The sequence below is a fragment of the Coregonus clupeaformis genome, chromosome 35, assembly GCF_020615455.1.
Source record: "Coregonus clupeaformis isolate EN_2021a chromosome 35, ASM2061545v1, whole genome shotgun sequence".
In the NCBI taxonomy this organism is placed as follows: Eukaryota; Metazoa; Chordata; class Actinopteri; order Salmoniformes; family Salmonidae; genus Coregonus; species Coregonus clupeaformis.
Window position 1 is genome coordinate 21,853,721 of NC_059226.1, and position 21,186 is coordinate 21,874,906.

The 21,186-nt window shown below is 49.4% G+C and overlaps 1 protein-coding gene across 1 annotated transcript in view; it reads right to left on the reverse strand.

Annotated features, from left to right (window-relative positions):
• Positions 1–21,186, reverse strand: part of LOC121551254 (zinc finger protein GLIS2) — a 58,818-nt gene that overhangs the window by 7,502 nt on the left and 30,130 nt on the right. The gene's annotated exons all lie outside the window — the stretch shown is intronic.

Genomic DNA, 21,186 nt, shown 5'->3' on the forward strand with positions numbered 1-21,186 from the left:
AACAACTTGTAATAATGTGATTGACCAATGAACAGAGCGAGTCAGTGAAGGTTTGGTTAGGCAAGGCAATGGCTCTGTTTAATACAGGGACGGGTTAGAGGAGTACATATGGCATACTCTCTGAATTGTCCTATAATATCCAACCACATGAATGTTGCATAACCACACTGCCTTACCCTGCCTCCTAGCAATGCACATATGCACACACAAACGAACACACACTGTCCACCCTCCCCCCACACACACTTCTCCCAGTGTCCCCTCCCTCCTTTGACCTTTGCTCACACACTCTTCCACAGGAATGTCTACAATCCAATCCAGATGCTCACTCTGACCTCTCCACCCCCCACCTCCTTCCGGCCACTGCCCTCTAGTCCCCCTGGTCAGCACCTCCCAATCGCTATGGACATTGCAGCCCCACCGCATGACCCCCCTCTCAGCCCAACAGCCCCCACTCAGTTCCACTTAACACACACACACACACACACACAAACAGCCTGACACCGACAGCCCCCATACCCCTCAGTCCCACTAAACACACTGAACCCTGCTCCCACCTCCAGGGTCTGGTCAACTCACCTCTGGGGAACCCCTCTCCTGCCCCATGTAACTCCACTAACTAGTGGCGACTGTAGCTCCAGCCATGGCATCCTTCCCACAACTATCATCCAATCAGCAACTTAACACCTCAGACTCCCAAGCTCATGAGGCATGAAGTGATATTCTTCAAGAATATACAGGGTTCATATCACTAAAATGATCAAAAACAAGTGCCCCTTAATACTAAAACACATCAACTGACCCATGTGGTCCAGTTAAAAACACTACTGACACACCAGTGAGTTGTAGGTTTGATAGACACACCAGTGACTTGTAGGTTTGATAGACACACCAGTAACTTGTAGGTTTGATAGACACACCAGTGACTTGTAGGTTTGATAGACACACCAGTGACTTGTAGGTTTGATAGACACACCAGTGACTTGTAGGTTTGATAGACACACCAGTGACTTGTAGGTTTGATAGACACACTAGTGACTTGTAGGTTTGATAGACACACTAGTGACTTGTAGGTTTGATAGACACACCAGTGACTTGTAGGTTTGATAGACACACCAGTGACTTGTAGGTTTGATAGACACACCAGTGAGTTGTAGGTTTGATAGACACACCAGTGAGTTGTAGGTTTGATAGACACACCAGTGACTTGTAGGTTTGATAGACACACCAGTGACTTGTAGGTTTGATAGACACACCAGTGACTTGTAGGTTTGATAGACACACCAGTGACTTGTAGGTTTGATAGACACACTAGTGACTTGTAGGTTTGATAGACACACCAGTGAGTTGTAGGTTTGATAGACCTTTATTTAACTAGGCAAGTCAGTTAAGAACAAATTCTTATTTACAATGACGGCCTACACCGGCCAAACCCGGACAACGCTGGGCCAATTGTGCGCCGCCCTATGGGACTCCAAATCACGGCCGGTTGTGATACAGCCTGGAATTGACGCCTCAAGCACTGAGATGTAGTGCCTTAGACCACTGCGCCACTCGGGAGTAACTTTAAATAGTTTTGGATAAAAGCGTCTGCTAAATGTCCAAGGTAATATAGAATATCTAACAATGCACCACCACTATTCTCCTCTCAGTATCTAAAGAACACAGTAGTACAGTCGGAGCTCCAGCAGAGCGTCGACACCGGCCTCGGGGATGGCCAGGAGAACGCGGAGCAGGGCGATCCGGATGGCGACGGTGGAAATCCCGCAACAGGGAGGGATCGAGGACATCCTTCACCGGGACCAAGTACTGCTCCTCCGGACCGTACCCCTCCCACTCCACGAGGTACTGAAGGCCCCACACCCGATGCCTCAAATCCGGGATGGAACGGACGGAGTACGCCGGGGCCCCCTCGATGTCCAGAGGGGGCGGAGGGACCTCCCGCAGGAGCTTTGGTCTGGGTCTGATGCCACAGTGCCAGGACCGGCTGATACCCTAAAACACATTGAAATGGTGACAGGTTAGTGGAGGAGTGGTGGAGAGAGTTCTGGGCATATTCCGCCCATGGCAAGAACACTGACCACTCCCCCGACCGGTCCTGGCAGTAGGACCGCAGGAACCTACCCACATACTAACAAATCTTTTCAGTCTCCTGAGGGGAAATAGGCTTTGTCGTGCCCTCTTCACGACTGTCTTGGTGTGTTTGGACCATGATAGTTCGTTGGTGATGTGCACACCAAGGAACTTGAAGCTCTCAACCTGTTACACTACAGCCCCGTCGATGAGAATGGGGGCGTGCTCAGTCCTCTTTTTTTTCCTGTAGTCCACAATCATCTCCTTTGTCTTGATCACGTTGAGGGAGAGGTTGTTATCCTGGCACCACATGGCCAGGTCTCGGACCTCCTCCCTATAGGCTGTCTCATCGTTGTCGGTGATCAGGCCTAACACTGTTGTGTCGTCAGCAAACTTAATGATGGTGTTGGAGTCGTGCCTGGCCATGCAGTCATGGGTGAACAGGGAGTACAGGAGGGGACTGAGCACGCACCCCTGAGGGGCCCCCGTGTTGAGGATCAGCGTGGCAGATGTGTTGTTACCAACCCTTACCACCTGGGGGCGGTACGTCAGGAAGTCCAGGATCCAGTTGCAGAGGGAGGTGTTTAGTCCCAGGATCCTTAGCTTAGTGATGAGCTTTGCGGGCACTATGTTGTTGAACGCTGAGCTGTAGTCAATGAACAGCATTCTCACGTAGGTGTTCCTCTTGTCCAGGTGGGAAAGGGCAGTGTGGAGTGCAATAGAGATTGCATCATCTGTGGATCTGTTGGGGCGGTATGCAAATTGTAGTGGGTCTAGGGTTTCTGGGATAATGGTGTTGATGTGAGCTATGACCAGCCTTTCAAAGCACTTCATGGCTACAGACGTGAGTGCTACGGGTCGGTAGTCATTTAGGCAGGTTATCTTAGTGTCCTTGGTCACAGGGACTATGGTGGTCTAATTGAAACATGTTGGTATTACAGACTCAGTCAGGGACATGTTGAAAATGTCAGTGAAGACAGTTGGTCAGCACATGCTCGGAGTACACGTCCTGGTAATCCGTCTGGCCCTGCGGCCTAGTGAATGTTGACCTGCTTAAAAGTCTTACTCACATCGGCTACGGAGAGCGTGATCACATAGTCATCCGGGAACAGCTGGAGCTCTCATGAATGCTTAAGTGTTGCTTGCCTCGAAGCGAGCATAGAAGTGATTTAGCTCGTCTGGTAGGCTTGTGTCACTGGGCAGCTTGCGGCTGTGCTTCCTTTTGTAGTCTGTAATCGTTTTCAAGCCCTGCCACATCCGACGAGTGTCAGAGCCGATGTAGTACGATTCAATCTTAGTCCGGTATTGACTCTTTGCCTGTTTGAGGGTTCGTCGGAGGGCATAGCGGGATTTCTTATAAGCGTCCGGGTTAGAGTCCCGCTCCTTGAAAGCGGCAGCTCTACCCTTTAGCTCAGTGCGGATGTTGCCTGTAATCCATGGCTTCTGGTTGGGGTATGTACGTACGGTCACTGTGGGGACGACGTCATCGATGCACTTATTGATGAAGCCAGTGACTGATGTGGTGTACTCCTCAATGCTATCTGAAGAATCCCGGAACATATTCCAGTCTGTGCTAGCAAAACAGTCCTGTAGCTTAGCATCTGCATCATCTGACCACTTTTTTATTAACCGAGTCACTGGTGCTTCCTGCTTTAGTTTTTGCTTATAAGCAGGAATCAGGAGGATAGAGTTATGGTCAGATTTGCCAAATGGAGGGTGAGCTTTGTATGCGTCTCTGTGTGTGGAGTAAAGGTGGTCTAGAGTTTTTTTTTCCTCTGGTTGCACATTTAACATGCTGGTAGAAATGAGGTAGAACGGATTTAAGTTTATCTCTAATTCAACCTAAGCTTGAATCATTACCAGAGGTTGTAAGGCTCTGGTTTTAATCATAAATGATTCAAGGTCCAAAACCAACAAGGATTATCTGTATTTTTATTCATGGAGAGCTCTGGCGCCAAAACCCATACACTCCTGTTTTATACCTCGACACACAAAGGCACCCTGCTCCGCCCACCTCTAGGAGGCCCCCTGTAACCCGTTTTCTCAGTCCCCTTCACCCTGGAATGTTTAGTCCCGCCCCCCTCTGTTAGTAGGTTGACAATACATTATAATTCTAACACAGTTCACACATTTATACTGTATTTCGGGTGAAATCCTTTAGTCATTATTCTTAAAATACAAATTAATCTAACAGTTTCCCTGCATTAAAGTCCCCGGCCACTAGGAGCGCTGCCTCTGGATGAGCGTTTTCCTGTTGACTTATGGCCTTATACAGCTCATTGAGTGCAATCTTAATGCCAGCATCGGTTTGTGGTGGTAGATAGACAGCTACGAAAAATATAGATGAAAAGTCTCTTGGTAAATAGTGTGGTCTACAGCTTATCATGAGATACTCTCCCTCAGGCGAGCAAAACCTCGAGACTTCCTTAGTTTTAGATTTTGTGCACCAGCTGTTGTTTACAAATATACACAGACCGCCACCCCTTGTCTTACCGGAGTCAGCCGTTCTATCCTGCCGATGTAGCGTATATCCCGTCAGCTCTATGTTGTCCATGTCGTCGTTCAGCCACGACTCGGTGAAACATAAGATATTACAGTTTTTAATGTCCCGTTGGTAGGATAACCGTAATCTTAGGTTGTCCAATTTGTTCTCAAATGATTGAACAATGGCTAATAGGATTGATGGAAGAGGCAGTTTACTCGCTCGCCGTCGGATCCTTACAAGGCACCCCGACCTATGTCCACGATATCTCTGTCTCTTTCTCATGCGAATGACGGGGATTTGGGCCTTGTCGGGTGTCTGTAGGATATTCTTTGCGTCCGACTCGTTGAAGAAAAAATCTTCGTCCAATACGAGGTGAGTAATCGCTGTCCTGATATCCAGAAGCTCTTTTTGGTCATAAGAGACGGTGGCAGAAACATTATGTACAGAATAAATTATATATTAATAATAGTACAATTGGTTAGAGGGCTGTAAAACGGCAGCCATCTTCTCCGGCGCCACTCCTGGGCGGCACAGCGTCTAACCGGAGGTTTATCGCCCAATGGGGTGGTCATTTGGTCGCCTGCGTTTTGGTAAATCTACCAGCGCCTTCCACTGGGGAACTACCGTGTAATCAGGGAAGTTGACGTGGATGGTGAAATGCGCAGCAGAGGGCTCTGAACGAGTGTGGGTTTGCGCTACCTGGGGTGATTCGAGTGTGCCCTGCCTGCCGCCTCCAGAACCAGAAGAACTCTGACGACATTGTGCAGCAGAATGTCCTCTCTTGCCACAAGAGTGACACTGGATCTGTCGTCCTCCGTTCTCCCAGAACGCTGCACCACCCAGCTCCATAGGAATGTGATCCGAGTTGAAGGGGGGTGAAATGGGCAGGCTCCTTCCAGGACGTCCTCTCGAAGCCAGCAGGTTGTCCAACCGGATGGCCATGTCCACCAGTTGGGTAAAGGTCAGTGTGGTATCCCAGCAGGCTATCTCCCTTCGGACGTCCTCACGCAGGCTGCATCGGAAGTGGTTGATGAGGGCTCGCTCGTTCCACCCAGACCCAGCCGCTAGAGTTCTAAACTCCAGGGCAAAGTCTTGCGCGGTCCTCGTCCCCTGCCTCAGATGGACCAGACGTTCGCCCGTCTCTCTCTTCCTTCGGGGGGATGATCGAAGACTGCACGGAATAGGCGACCGAATTCTCCGTAGTTGTCCAACGTGTCTCCTCCTTCACTCCAGACCGCGTTGGCCCACTCCAGGGCTTTCCCCAAGAGGCAGGAGACAAGGACAGACACCTTCTCCTGATCCGATGGAGCAGGGTTGATGGTGTTGAAATAGAGGTCCAGCTGCAGGAGGAAACCCTGGCAGCGGGCAGCTGTCCCGTCGTATTCCTTCGGTCGAGACAGGTGAATACCTCCGGGTGCTGGTGTGTGGGTGGCTGGATACTGTCGCTCAGCTGGTTCCGCAGGGTCGGTTCCTCTCCTCTCCAGGCGCTGGACGGCCTGGAGAACCCGATCCATCGCTTCGCCCAAGCTGGCTAACATATTGGAATGCTCCCGGACCCGCTCAATGACTCCAGGCATATTCCCCACTCCTGCTGACTCCATGCTGTTGGGTTTGTGATTCTGTAGCGGGTGATTCGGACGGAGTCAGGCACAGGAGGTGTAAATCACAGAATAATGGTTTATTCGGCCAATACAGCGGTTCGCAGCAATACGTAAAACAACTACAGTGCGTCTTAACGGCGCACTGGGGAAAACAAAACACACGGGTGAATATCCTGGCGATAAAGCACATAATGCTCAACCGAGCTATCGACACCTCCACATGGAAACAATCACACACAAAGACATGGGGGGCAGAGGGAATACTTATACAGGGACTGATGAGGGGATATGAAAAAAAAAAAAAAAGACAAAACAAATGGAATGATGAGAGACAGTGGCTAGAAGGCCGGTGACGACGAACGCAGAAGCCTGCCCGAACAAGGAGAGGAGGCAGCTTCGGAGGATGTCGTGACACTCTCTCACTGGGTTCACTGGAGACACAGCTCAATTTTCTCAAATGGAATAGACAAACAAAAGGGAAATAAACAAGGGAAACATTAGTGAACATTAGACTCACAAAATGTTTTAAAGAATATAGACATTTCAAATGTTATATTATTGGCTATGTACAGTGTTGTAACAATGTGCAAGTAGTTGAAGTATGAAAGGGAAAATAAATAAACCGATAAATATAGGTTGTATAGGTTGTATTAACAAACTCCAAGCATTGATTATGCAAGAATGGGCTGCCATCAGTCAGGATGTGGCCCAGAAGTTAATTGACAGCATGACAGGGCGGATTGCAGAGGTCTTGAAAAAGAAGGGTCAACACTGCAAATATTGACTCTTTGCATAAACTTAATGTAATTGTCAATAAAAGCCTTTGACACTTATGGAATGATTGTAATTATACTTCAGTATACCATAGTAACATCTGACAAAAATATCTAAAAACACTGAAGCAGCAAACTTTGTGAAGACCAATACTTGTGTCATTCTCAAAACTTTTGACCACGACTGTACATAGTCAAGGATTTTCTTAATTTTGGGTCAGTCACAGTGGTCAGGTATTCTGCCACTGTGTACTCTCTGTTTAGGGCCAGAAAGCATTCCAATTTGCTCTGTTTTTCGGTTGATTCTTTCCAGTGTGTCAAATTGTTAACTTTTTGCTTTCTCATAATTTGGTTGGGTTTAAATGTTTTTCTGTCCTGGGGCTCTGTAAGGTCAGTTTGTGTTTGTGAACAGAGGCCCAGAACCAGCTGGCTGAGGGGACTCTTCTCTAGGTTAATCTCTCTGTAAGTGAGGGCTTTGTGGTGGAATGTGTGGGCATTGCTTCCTTTTAGGTGGTTGTAGAATTTAACAGCTCTTTTCTGGATTTTGATAACTAGCAGGTGTAGTCCTAATTCTGCTCTGCATGCATTGTTTGGGGTTTTGCATTGGACACAAAGTATATTTTTGCAGAATTCTGCATGCAGAGTCTCAATTGGGTGTTTGTCCCATTTTGTGAATTATTGGTTGGTGAGTGGACCCCAGACCTCACAACCATAGAGGGCAACTCTCTCTCTCTCTCAATTGCTCGCTTGTTCTCTCTCTCTCTCTGTCTCTCTCTGTCTCTCTCTCTCTCTCTCTCTCTCTCTCTCTCTCTCTCTCTCTCTCTCTCTCTCTCTCTCTCTCTCTCTCTCTCTCTCTCTCTCTCTCTCTCTCTCTCTCTCTCTCTCTCTCTCTCTCTCTCTCTCTCTCTCTCTCTCTCTCTCTCTCTCTCTCTCTGTCACAGTAATGTCTATATTTCAGCCACACAGCTCTAATACACACAGTGATCTACTCCCACCCCCAGCTGACACATGAATACAAACACACACACACACACACACACACAAGCAATTAATTCTACTGTAATTTCCACAAATCCTGCCCAGGCTTCTCTCTCCCTCCCCTCTCCTTTCTCTCTCTAAAATACACACACACACACTCTCTTTCTCTCTCTCTCCATATCTCCATCTCTCTCTCTCTCGCCCTCTCCTTCACTCTCTATCTCTCTCTCGTCTCCCTCTCTCTCTCTCTCTATATATATATATATCCCTCTCTCTCTCTGTCACACACACCCCCCCCCCCCACACTCACTCACTCATACACATACTTACACAAACACAGAGCTGCGCTACGGCGGTGCAGAACTGAATGGTGGTCTTTGAGAGCAAGTTTGGCCAGGGGCCACATGAGGAGAAGCTGTGTCTGGGAGGGGAAGGGGTCACCAAGTTCAGCCACCCCTGCCACAACCCAGCCCCGGGGGATAGCAGGCCTGATCAGCAGGAGATAGCAGGGGATGACACACACACGGGAGGGAAAACACACACACACAGAGCGGGACACACACATACATACACACACACACACATACAGGAGGGAAAACACACACTCACAGAGCGGGACACATACACACACACACACGGGAGGGAAAACACACACACAGAGCGGGACACACACATGCACACACACACGGGAGGGAAAACACACACACACAGAGAGCGGGACACACACACAAAGAGCACTCAACTAATATCTAAACACACACAGTCTGCAGAGAATACCACATGACCTGTGCTCTAATCTAAAGACACAAAGAACTGATGTCCAGAGCACTGTAAAATAACCTAGTGGAGCACTGTAACATAATCTAGTGGAGACCTGTAACATAACCTAGTGGAGCACTGTAACGTAATCTAGTGGAGACCTGTAACATAACCTAGTGGAGCACTGTAACGTAACCTAGTGGAGCACTGTAACGTAACCTAGTGGAGACCTGTAACGTAACCTAGTGGAGACCTGTAACGTAACCTAGTGGAGACCTGTAACGTAACCTAGTGGAGACCTGTAACGTAACCTAGTGGAGACTTGTAACGTAACCTAGTCGAGACTTGTAACGTAACCTAGTGGAGACCTGTAACGTAACCTAGTGGAGACCTGTAACGTAACCTAGTGGAGACCTGTAACGTAACCTAGTGGAGACCTGTAACGTAACCTAGTGGAGACCTGTAACGTAACCTAGTGGAGACCTGTAACGTAACCTAGTGGAGCACTGTAACATAACCTAGTAGAGCACAGTAACATAACCTAGTCAGAGGTAAGTGGAGGGGAGTCCTTCATACAAACAAGACAGGACAGGGAAACCCCAATTCAAGACAATCATTGCAGAGAGGTTGTTGACGCTAAACAGTTATTTTTCAAGGCACAGCAATACAAACCATACGTGTTGGAGGTACAGATCTGGCCATAAAAATTTTACTTTTTCATAATGCCTTGCTGCAGAAAGGTGCATTGGTAATATGAAATACTCTCTCGCAGGGTGACGCCAACTGCCAAGTTCATTAGCAATGGTCTAATCACAAAATACCCATACAACGTACAGACAACGTATAACCAAAAAGTGTACACAGGCAACTGATCAACAGAATGATCATGTTACTGTACCAGTGCTGTTGTCTAATGACATTCTGCCCATGGTCAGGTTGGTATTAGGTCAGTAAGAGAAGTTAATATACAATCTGTTTTATCTCCTGACTCTTGCTGTCTGGCCTCGCTTTCAGAGCAATCAGGTCACACTGGTGGGGACTGGAACCTGTGCTTTCAAAGGAAACTAGCCCGGCCCTTAATCATAACCCAATTAACTTCTGTGGGGCTAAACCACGCCTACCACCCCTCTGATTGGTCCTTTGGTCAGTTGAGTCCTTCCCAAGGATTGGTTTTAACACTGACCCACCTGTATAATGTATTGATGTTCCCAGAGGTAGAGTAGTAGTAGGAGATAGGTATAGCCTTGATAAGAACTTAGTTAATCATTGTCATGTGTTTGATATCTAATTCAGAGTAATGTCCTACAGTGACCTGTGTCTCCCACCTTTGTGTGTGCGTACGTGTCTGTGTGTGCGTACGTGTGTACGTGTGTGTTCTCTGTCCTGACAGATTCCAACAGCTTATATCTGTCTAACCCCACATATGTCAACACTACAAGCCAATCACCTGCTTCATACACACTCCAGCCACAGACTGATGAACACACACACACACACACACACAGAGAGACACACACACAAACCAATTACAGATTGATAAACACACACACAATCACATGATGTTTGAATAAGAGTGTGTTGTAACCTGACCAATGAGGTAGATAACAAATAAGAATGGATAGTGGATACCAGACCTGAATTGAAATACTATTACTTTAAACCTTAGCAGTGCTTGATTGAGCTTATCACACTCACAGAAAGTGGGCCACAAATGCCTTCGCTCCATCTCTCTCCCCTTCTCCCTCTTTCTGCTTCTCTAGTCACCTCCTGAGAGTCTGGGTACATGTCATAACTTCATCAAGCCTCTGCCAGCAGAGTAGATCTCCCTCTTAAGTTGTGTAACTCACATCACGCACTGCCAACGTGTTTTAGTTTTTTGTTTGTTTGTCTAATGTAGCAGAAAATCACCCGTCATCCCCTTTAAACTGTCAAATCCCTCCCTGTGATGCCTAGTCACCTTATTCCTATATAGTGACATCCTTGGAGAGCTCTTTGGTCTTGGCCATGGTGGAGAGTTTGGAATCTGATTGATTGCTTCTGTGGACAGGTGTCTTTTATACAGGTAACAAACTGAGATTAGGAGCACTCCCTTTAAGAGTGTGCTCCTAATCTCAGCTCATTACCTGTATAAAAGACACCTGGGAGCCAGAAATCTTTTTGATTGAGAGGGTGTCAAATACTTATTTCCCTCATTAAAATGCAAATCAATTTATAACATTTTTGACATGCGTTTTTCTGGATTGTTTTGTTGTTATTCTGTCTCTCACTGTTCAAATAAACCTACCATTAAAATTATAGACTGATCATGTCTTTGTCAGTGGGCAAACGTACAAAATCAGCAGGGGATCAAATACTTTTTTCCTTCACTGTACATATCTACCTCTATCACTCCAGTATCCCTGCACATTGTAAATACGGTATTGGAACTGACCCTGTATATAGCTTCTTACTTTCTCCTGTTATTCGTATTTTTATTTCTCGTGTGTTTTTGTTCTACCTTTTTATTTGTAGTACTAATTGATATTGATTAATGCATTTGTCATGACTTCCTCCTAAGCTGCCACCTCTCCTTGTTCGTGCAGGCCTCTGCGTTCATCGTCACCGGCCTTCTAGCCACTGCCGCTCCTCATCTCATTCCATTTGTTTTGTCTTGTTTATTACACACACCTGGTTTATATCCTCTCATCAGTACCTGTATAAGTGTTCCCTCTGCCCCCTTGTCTTTGTGTGTGATTGTTTATTGTGGAGGATAGCTAAGCTCGGTGGAGCTCCTTGTATTTTGTATCGCCGGGATATTTCCCTGTGTACCTTGTATTTTCCAGTGCGCCTGTTTTGCGCGCTAGAGTGTTTGACGCATTTCTGCGTAACTCTGTATTTACGGAATAAAGCCTGTTATTCTGTGATTTACCCTCCTGCGCCTGACTCCTTCGACATCACCTCATCACAGAATCACACACCAGACATGGAGTCAGCAGGAGAGGAGCGCATGCCTGGAGTCGTGGCACGGGTCCGGGAGCATTCGACGATGCTAGCCAGCGTTGGAGAAGCGATGGATCTCAATTTACCTTTTCCAGAACGCAGGCGACCAAATTACCACCTCATTGGGCGGGGGATTGCGCGATAAACCTACGGGTAGACACTGTGCCTCCCAGGAGTCATGTGTATCCCCTGTTGCAGGCTGAAACGGAGGCGTTGGAGACATACGTCTCCGAGTCCCTGCGCCAGGGGTTCATATGTCCCTCCACTCCTCGAGTTTCTTTTATGTGAAGAAGAAAGACGGAGGTCTGCGCCTTGCATTGATTACCGAGCACTGAACAAGCGGACAATACGTTATAGTTATCCGCTACCCCTCATTCCATCTGTGATCGAGTCAATGGATGGGGCGCACTTCTTCACAAAATTAGATCTCCGGAGTCCGTACAACCTGGTGCGTGTCCGAGAGGGGGACGAGTGGAAGACAGCATTCAGCACAACCACGGGGCATTACGAATACCTGGTGATGCCGTACGGTTTGATGAATGCTCCATCTGTCTTCCAGTCCTTTGTGAACAAGGTGTTTCGGGACATGCTTGGTCGCGGTGTAGTGGTCTACATCGATTACATTCTGGTGTATTCCACTACGCGCGCCGAGCATGTGTCACTGGTTCGCAAAGTTCTGGCCCGACTGTTGGACATGACCTTTATGCCAAGGCAGAAAAGTGTTTGTTTTTCCAACAGTCCGTCTCCTTCCTCGGATACCGCAGGTGTGGAGATGGAGGGAGATCGCATTTCAGCCGTGCGTAATTTGCCGACTCCAACCACGGTTAAGGAGGTACAGCACTTTATTGGCTTTGCCAACTACTATCGGAGGTTTCACCGGGGCTTTGGCAAGGTCGCAGCTCCCATCACATCTCTGTTGAAGGGTGGGCCGTCCCAGCTCCGCTGGTCTGCTGAGGCTGACAGGGCCTTCAGTAACCTGAGGGTTCTGTTCACCTCAGCCCCGGTACTGGCCCATCCAGATCCATCACTACAATTTGTAGTGGAGGTGGATGCGCCCGAGGTAGGGATAGGCGCTGTCCTATCTCAACGCTCGGGCACGCCACCCAAGCTCCACCCCTGTGCCTTCTTCTCCAAGAAGCTCAGCCCGGCAGGGCAGAACTACGACATTGGTGATCGGGAGCTGTTGGCTGTTGTCCGAGCCCTGACCGTGTGGAGGCACTGGCTCAAAGGGGCGAAACACCCTTTCCTCGTCTGGACGGACCACCGTAACCTGGAGTACATCCGGGCAGCGAGGAGGCTGAACCCTCGCCAGGCCAGGTGGGCCCTATTCTTCACCCGGTTTGATTTTACACTATCATACATCCCGGGTATGAAGAACGTGAAGGCAGACGCACTGTCACGGCTGTACGACACAGAGGAGAGGCCCATAGACAACACCCCCATACTCCTGTCCTTCTATATTGTGGCGCCGGTAGTATGGGCGATGGACGTGAACATAGAGCGGGCATTACGCACAGAGCCATCTCCACCTCAGTGTCCAGCTGGGCTGCAGTACGTGCCGTCTCTTGTCCGTGACCGTCTGATCTATTGGGCACACACGTCCCCCTCTTCTGGTCACCCAGGTATCGGTCTAACAGTGCGCTGCCTGACCGGAAAGTACTGGTGGCCTACCTTGGCTAAGGACGTGAGGGTAAATGTCTCCTCCTGCTCGGTGTGCGCCCAGAGTAAGGCACCTAGGCACCTCACAGTGGGTAAGTTACATCCCTTACCAGTTCCACAACGGCCATGGTCCCACCTGTGTATTTCTCACTGATCTTCCCCTCTCTCAGGGTAACACCACCATCCTGGTCGTTGTGGACCGCTTTTCAAAAGCCTGCCGCCTCCTTCCTCTATCCGGTCTCCCCACGGCCCTGCAGACTGCGGAGGCCCTGTTTACTCACATCTTCCGGCACTACGGGGTGCCAGAGGACATAGTGTCTGACCGGGGTCCCCAGTTTGCATCCAGGGTCTGGAAGGCGTTCATGGAACGTTTGGGGGTCTCGTCAGCCTGACCTCTGGGTTTCACCCCGAGAGTAATGGGCAGGTGGAACGGGTGAATCAGGATGTGGGTAGGTTCCTGCGGTCCTACTGCCAGGACCGGCCGGGGGAGTGGTCGGTGTTCTTGCCATGGGCCGAATATGCCCAGAACTCTCTCTGTCACTCCTCCACTAACCTATCGCCCTTTCAATGTGTTTTAGGTTATCAGCCGGTTCTGGCACTGTGGCATCAGAGCCAAACCGAAGCTCCTGTGGTGGATGACTGGTTTCGGCATGCGGAGGAGACATGGAACGCTGCTCACATCCACCTCCAGCGCACCGTACGTCGCCAGAAGGCCAACGCTGACCGCCACCGCAGTGAGGCCCTGGTGTTGGTACCGGGTGATCGGGTCTGGCTCTCGACCTGGAATCTGCCCCTCCGCCCGCCCTGCCGGAAGCTGAGCCCGCGGTTTATGGGGCCGTTCAATGTCCTGAGGAGGATAAACGAGGTTACATATAGGTTATTACTCCCTCCAGATTACCGTATTAACCCCTCGTTCCATGTGTCTCTCCTCAGGCCGGTGGTGGCTGGTCCGCTCCAGGAGTCTGAGGTGCTGGAGGTTCCTCCGCCCCCTCTGGACATCGAGGGAGCCCCGTTGTACTCCATCCGTTCCCTCCTGGATTCGGGGCGTCGGGTGGGGGGCCTTCAGTACCTCGTGGAGTGGGAGGGGTACGGTCCGGAGGAGCGGTGCTGGATTCCGGTGAGGGATATCCTTGATCCCTCCCTATTGCGGGATTTCCACCGTCGCATCTGTCTCGCCCTGCTCCACGTCCTCCTGGCCATCCCCGAGGCCGGTGTCAGCGCGCTGCTGGAGCTGGGGTGGGGGTACAGTCACGACTTCCTCCTAAGCTGCCACCTCTCCTTGTTCGGGCAGGCTTCTGCGTTCGTCGTCACCGGCCTTCTAGCCACTGCCGCTCCTCATCTCATCATTCCATTTGTTTTGTCTTGTTTATTACACACACCTGGTTCATATCCCCTCATCAGTACCTGTATAAGTGTTCCCTCTGCCCCCTTGTCTTTGTGTGTGATTGATTATTGTGGAGGATAGCTAAGCTCGGTGGAGCTCCGTGTATTTTATATCGCCAGGATATTTCCCCGTATGCCTTGTATTTTCCAGTGCGCCTGTTTTAGACGCATTTCTGCGTAACTCTGTATTTGCGGAATAAAGCCTGTTATTCTGTGATTTACCCTCCTGCGCCTGACTCCTTTGACATCACCTCATCACAGCATTGTTGGGTTTAGAGCTTGCAAGAAAGGCATTTCACTGTACTTGTGCATGTGACATTCAAACTTGAAACTTGAAACTGTCCCTGACCTCCCCATCAGATCGCTCCCTGTGGCTGACAGCCCTATCAGTGTGCTCCATTCTCCGTGGTGCCCGGAGCAGAATCCACTGTGGGGGTCTGGAAACAAAAGCCCCTCTTATATCCCACACACCCCAGTAGCTGCACGTGTAAATCATTACAAGACCTGACCTGAGGACAGATGCTATTCATCATCTTCTCTTCCCCTTTTTTTAACTAGCCCAACCCTGCTAACGCTAGCCTGGTCCCAGATCTGTCTGTGCTGTCTTGCCTGGTCCTAGTCTGGTCCCAGATCTGTCTGTGCTGTCTTGCCTGGTCCCCGATCTGTCTGTGCTGTCTTGCCAACTCCTAGCCTGGTCCCAGATCTGTCTGTGCTGTCTTGCCTGGTCCCAGATCTGTTTGTGCTGTCTTGCCAACTCCTTGCCTGGTCCCAGATCTGTCTGTGCTGTTTTGCCAACTCCTAGCCTGGTCCCAGATCTGTCTGTGCTGTATTGCCAACTCATAGCCTGTTCCCAGATCTGTCTGTGCTGTATTGCCATTTACGCCAAACAATGACCATAGGAGTTAGCAAGCCAGAACCACCCAAAATACTACCTCATCCAACCTTACGTGATGTCCCCCTATAAACTGAGCAATCCAACAGTGGTACAGTCCAGACTGTCATACAGGGTGGGTTGGAATGTTGCAATACCCTGAAAAAAATAGGGGGTGATGGGGAGACATGCTAAGGATACTGCTAAAGCTGTATCTATAAAACAGTAAACTGTACATGACAGCAATCGTCTCTCAAGAATAGCATGATGAATAGCATGTGATCAGCCCTTTAGAAATACTAGGCCAATTCAGTGCAACTATAAAAATACTACCCTCTTGAGGTCCGCCTGGCCATACTGTTCTCATGTCCCCATTTAGTACTAGAGGGGTATGTTGAAAAAGTGAATCAGTGGTGCTGGAAATGAATGACTCTGCTGCATTTTGATTCACCTCAGGATACCCTCTCTTTACAGTAATGACTTAGGAGAAGTGCCCTGGCTGGCTGGAAGTGAGTCAGTGTGTGGATTCTGGAACCAGCAGAGGTCAGAAGGAAGGGGGAGCTAGCTGGCCGTGTGTGTGTACGTGTGTGTGTACGTATGTGTACGGCCCAGTCAGTGAGTTAGGAGGGGGCAGTGGTGGGATGGCGGGAGGCTGTGAAGTTTGGGGAAGGGGTGTTGCTCGGCCCCTGTGCAGACTTCCTCACTCAGCCGTGGGGTCGCTAGCCTATTTGAAAGGCGGTATTGTGCCCCTCCGGAGCCCCCCTCTCGCCCCTGCCAGGGCAAAGCAAACACAGGCTGTAACAGCTGAATGAGAGCATGGGGGGGGTGTTAGGAGGCCAATGGTGGGGGGGGGTCTGTCTGAATGAGAGGTCTGTCTCTCCTCTGTTTTACACCCCTTTCCCATCCTATTCCAGGTTTGTTCCTTTCCTGCCCTCCCCTGTAAGGAAGTACCCAACTCAACCCACTTCCCTTTGGCGCTTTAGAAAGGTGAGGTGGAGGGTGGGCAGAGGTAATGCGTGTGCTAGGTGGGCAAGTCAGAGGGATGGTTGGGTGAGGTGGAAGGTGACATGGGGACCGAGGTGGAAGGTGACATGGGGACCAAGGTGGAAGGTAACATGGGGGGTGAGGTGGAAGGTAACATGGGTGGATGGGAGTTAGATTAGGTGAAGGGTCAGGAGGATGTAGTGGGATGGGGTGGATAATGGACCCAGGTCAGAGGGAGGGTATGTATGTATTTCAACACCTCTACCGTTCCAGGCTGGATCAGTGGTGACCTCTGACCCTGCTCTGACCTACTGACCTTTACCCTATCATATCAGATTAGAGCTACACTCAGTGTTATATTTCAGCGTAGCAAGACACTGTGGATACTGGAGTAGGTTCTGAGAGAAATTACTCTATGGTATAACAAGACCATAATGATATCATGGATGGATTGTGTGTGTGTGTGTGTGTGTGAGATCATAACCCCCCCCCCCCCACCGAGCCTGATTGTAACTGAATCCCCCTCCTGCTGTGGCCCTGGGGTGTGGTCTGCAGGAAGGATCTCTCTTTGTGCTTCCACACACACACACACACACACACACACACACACCTGGCTGGGATCCTTTCCCACAATCCAAGAACTCAGAGGGAGGTCCCCTCCTGTGTCCTAGTCCTGACTCTCACACACACTCACAGAAGCAGCTGAACTGTTCACTGTTGACTTCTTCCCTCAGCACCAACCACTAAACTCTGACCACAACCACCATTATGTTATCTGGAAGGGATCACTCTAGCACAACCAAGTCCTACCCTCTTTCAACTAGTTATGATAACTTTTATGGGTCAGTCCCTGTGATATAAAATGTTGAGTGGAGAGCTACAATATGTCCTCATCTGGTACCAGTCTCTGTGCAGTTTCCATGAGGTCTTAGTGTTAGCAATGGTGAAACTGAGAACCTTTGACACATAATGGCGTCCGTTGTTCACAGTTAAGCACGTCACTTTGCAGTGGAGCTGTGTCCAGGCCTGCTGGTTTCTAAGCCCTCTGAGCCCAGCGGACTGCAGTTACTGCAGCCAGGCCAGGTGGGAGAGATGAGGCCGCAGGTGTGACTGGCTAATACGGGTGGGGTGTGAACTTTAACCTCAACCATTTAAAGAGGATTCCAGAGAGATACCGTTTGCTGGGATACAAGCCTAGAAGCCTGGTGAAACCAGACTAGGGTTTAATTCAGGTAGTTTAAGCAAAATTCCCAGGTTTACCAGCAATCCCGGTCGGATGTTTACTGGAATCAGGAGGGAATAGGCAGAAAATCCGGAATCCTCCAACTGGAGTTTTGCAATTCTAAACCAGACTGAATTCTGTGCTCAACTACGATGAGTCTGGTTTAGCCAGGCTATACACCTAGAACAGGATGCAGTGGATATCTTTAGTAAACATAAAAAATGCATATCTTGGCCACTAATCTGATCTGTTTGTACTGTTTTGGCAACTCCTTTGATTATTGTCACGCCAAACAGAGAATGACCAAATAGATCTGTAACCAGGCTACAATTGGCCTTCTACCATTGAACCCATACGACAGACTTCTCCTTTCTGTTGTTTTCTTTTAGTGTCTCACTCTTCCACTTCTCTCTCCCTCTCTCCCTCTCGCTCCCTCTCACCTTCTCTACCTCTCTCCTTTCTTCTCCATCCTTCCTTAGGGGCAGGAGTTCTGACTGTCCCCTCCTCCCCTGACACATACACACCCAAACCACAGCCTCAACATACCCCTCCTCCCCTGGCCCATCACTCAACAATGACATGCACACACCCTGAGCTGAGAGATTTTTTTCTTCAGCCAGCCACCTCCTCAGACAGGAAACCTCTGTTTCCCCTCAGCCTCCACTGGGCCTCTCTCTCTCTCTCTCTCTCTCTCTCTCTCTGTCTCTCTCTCTCCTCATCTCTCTCTTTCCCCCTCTTTCTGACTTTCCTTTCCCTTTCTCACAATTGTTTTCTCAAATTTTCTCTCCCCTCCCTCTCTCCTCCTGTCTTTTATTTTTCTCAACACCCTCCCCCTTCCTCCTTCCCTGGATAGTTTGCTATTTCTGTTTTTCTATTCTCTTTTTCTTTCTGACTTTCTTTCTTTCTTTCTCTCTCTCTCTCTCTCTCTCCTTTATGTCATAATTCTGTAAGTGAACCTTGTCCTTTGTGACCCAAGACTCTTCCCCTCTCCGTCAATACATACCTCTCACTTCCCTTCCTCTTTCTATCAATACATACCTCTCACTTCCCTTCCTCTTTCAGTCTGTACAAAAATACACACAGAAACGTATAGGGCGTTACATAATAACAGTTACAGCATATAAGGAGACGTAGAGAGAGCGAGAGAGAGAGAGAGAGCGAGAGAGCGAGAGAGAGAGAGACTTCAGTCCTTTGGCTTAGGGCTAGGAAACGTATTATCCCAAGCAGCAGCATACACTTTTATTAACTGAGATCTGTCGTGTGTGTGTCTCAAATGGCATACTTTTCCCTTTCACCAAGATCAGACCTGGGTTCAAATACAATTTTAAATCTTTCACATACTTTGAGTGTTTGCTTTAGCCTGCCTGGAGTGCCAGGTGGGCGGGATTTGTAGTTTTGGGACTTTTCCATTGCAACAGGCAAGCTCAACCAAGCACAGATAAAGTATGTAAAAGTTCAAATAGTATTTGTACACAGGTCTGTTTGAAATATCATGTATTATCTTATCTACCTTAAGAAAACCATGTTTACTACAAAAAGCTTAATCAACCTGTCCACCCACAGTATCACTACCGAAACCATTGTAGGTCATCAAATATCCTAATAGATACACTCATAAGTAAACAGTTAGCCCCCTGGGTAGGCAAGTCACTAATATGCAGATGCTTACCTCCACTAACGCTAGCACTTTAGGTACAACAGTAGTGGAGGCTTTGAAAAGACGTGAGTAATCTGACAATAACGTGGGGTATTTCACAACAAGCCAGTCCCCACTACACACAGAGCACCACACTAAGCAGAATAACAGCAGGAGAGACCACCAGGGAGAGGGGAGGGAGAGTTAAATTCTACAACCACCTAAAATGAAACGATTCCCAAACCAAATCATGAGAAAACAAAAAGATAATTACTTGACACATTGGAAAGAATTAACAAAACAACAGAGCAAACTAGAATGCTATTTGGCCCGAAACAGAGAGTACACAGTGGCAGAATACCTGACCACAAGACCAAGGAAAGCTTTGACTATATACAGACTCAGTGAGCATAGCCTTGCTATTGAGAGAGGCCGCCGTAGGCAGACCTGGCTCTCAAGAGAAGATAGGCTATGTCATGAATACCGCCGAGGCTGCTCCTCCTCCTTGTTCGGGCAGGCTTCGGCGTTCGTCGTCCCCGGAGTACTAGCTGCCACCGTTTGATGTTTTCGATGTTTGTTTTGTCATGTCTAGTTTAGTGCACCTGTTTTGTATTCTGTCATGATTATGTCACCTATAAGTTTCCCTGTGTTATGCTTTGTAGTTGTGTGTTATTGTTCCACATGTCGTGTGTAAAGTCGTCTTGACTTATCCTCTGTGTCCTGCGATTGACTCAACCACCGCATCCACATCAGCACATATCTGACAGAATAACACACCTTTACACTATGGAGTCAGCAGGAGCAGCGGCGGGAACCGAGTCGCTGGAGGATCGGGTCAGCTGCCAGGACGCCAGGATCCAGCAACTCGGATCCGCCATGCAAGAAGTAATGGACACCCTGCGCCGATGGGAGAGAGGAGGCTTGCCCACACCTCCTCCTACCTTACCACCACCATCGGCCAGCCCCACCATACCAGCTCCGGAGTCCAGTGGGATTCGGCTCTCGCTCCCGAGGGCATATGATGGCACCGCAGCCGGGTGTCAGGAGTTCCTCCTTCAAGTGGAGCTCTACCTGGCAACCATACACCCGGCGCCCTCGGGATACGAGAGCGTTTCCGCCCTCATCTCCTGTCTCTCCGGCAAGGCGTTGGAGTGGGCCAATGCCGAATGGAGGGGAATAGACGCCGCCACCATCAGCTACGCGGAGTTCTCCCGCCGCTTCAGGGCTGTTTTCGATCATCCCCCTGAGGGTAAAGCGGCGGGGGAGCGTCTGTTCCACCTTCGACAGGGGAAGAGGAGCGCACAGGAGTTCGCCCTGGACTTCCGGACTCTAGCGGCGGATGCGGGGTGGAATGAGAGGGCCCTCATCGACCACTATCGGTGCAGCCTGCGTGAGGACGTTCGATGAGAGTTGGCCTGCAGGGACACCAATCTCACCTTCAACCAGTTGGTGGACATGTCAATCTGTCTGGATATCCTGCTGGCCACCCGCGGACGTCCAGAGTTGGGGCCGTCCATTCCATCCCCCAGCACCTCCGAGCCGAGCCCTATGGAGCTCGGGGGTGCTGGCGCTAGAGAGAGGAGGAGAGAGATTCCGAGGGAGGCCGTCCCCTGCACCAACTGTGGTCGTAGAGGACACACTGCGGCTAGGTGCTGGGGAGGGTCTCCAGGGGTTCGAGGCAACAGGTCGCGCACTGGGGAGTCATTCCAGGTGAGTAGGCGCCCAACTCACCCAGAGCTCTCTGTTGTTCACTTTTGTATACCTGTAGTATTTCCTCAGGTTG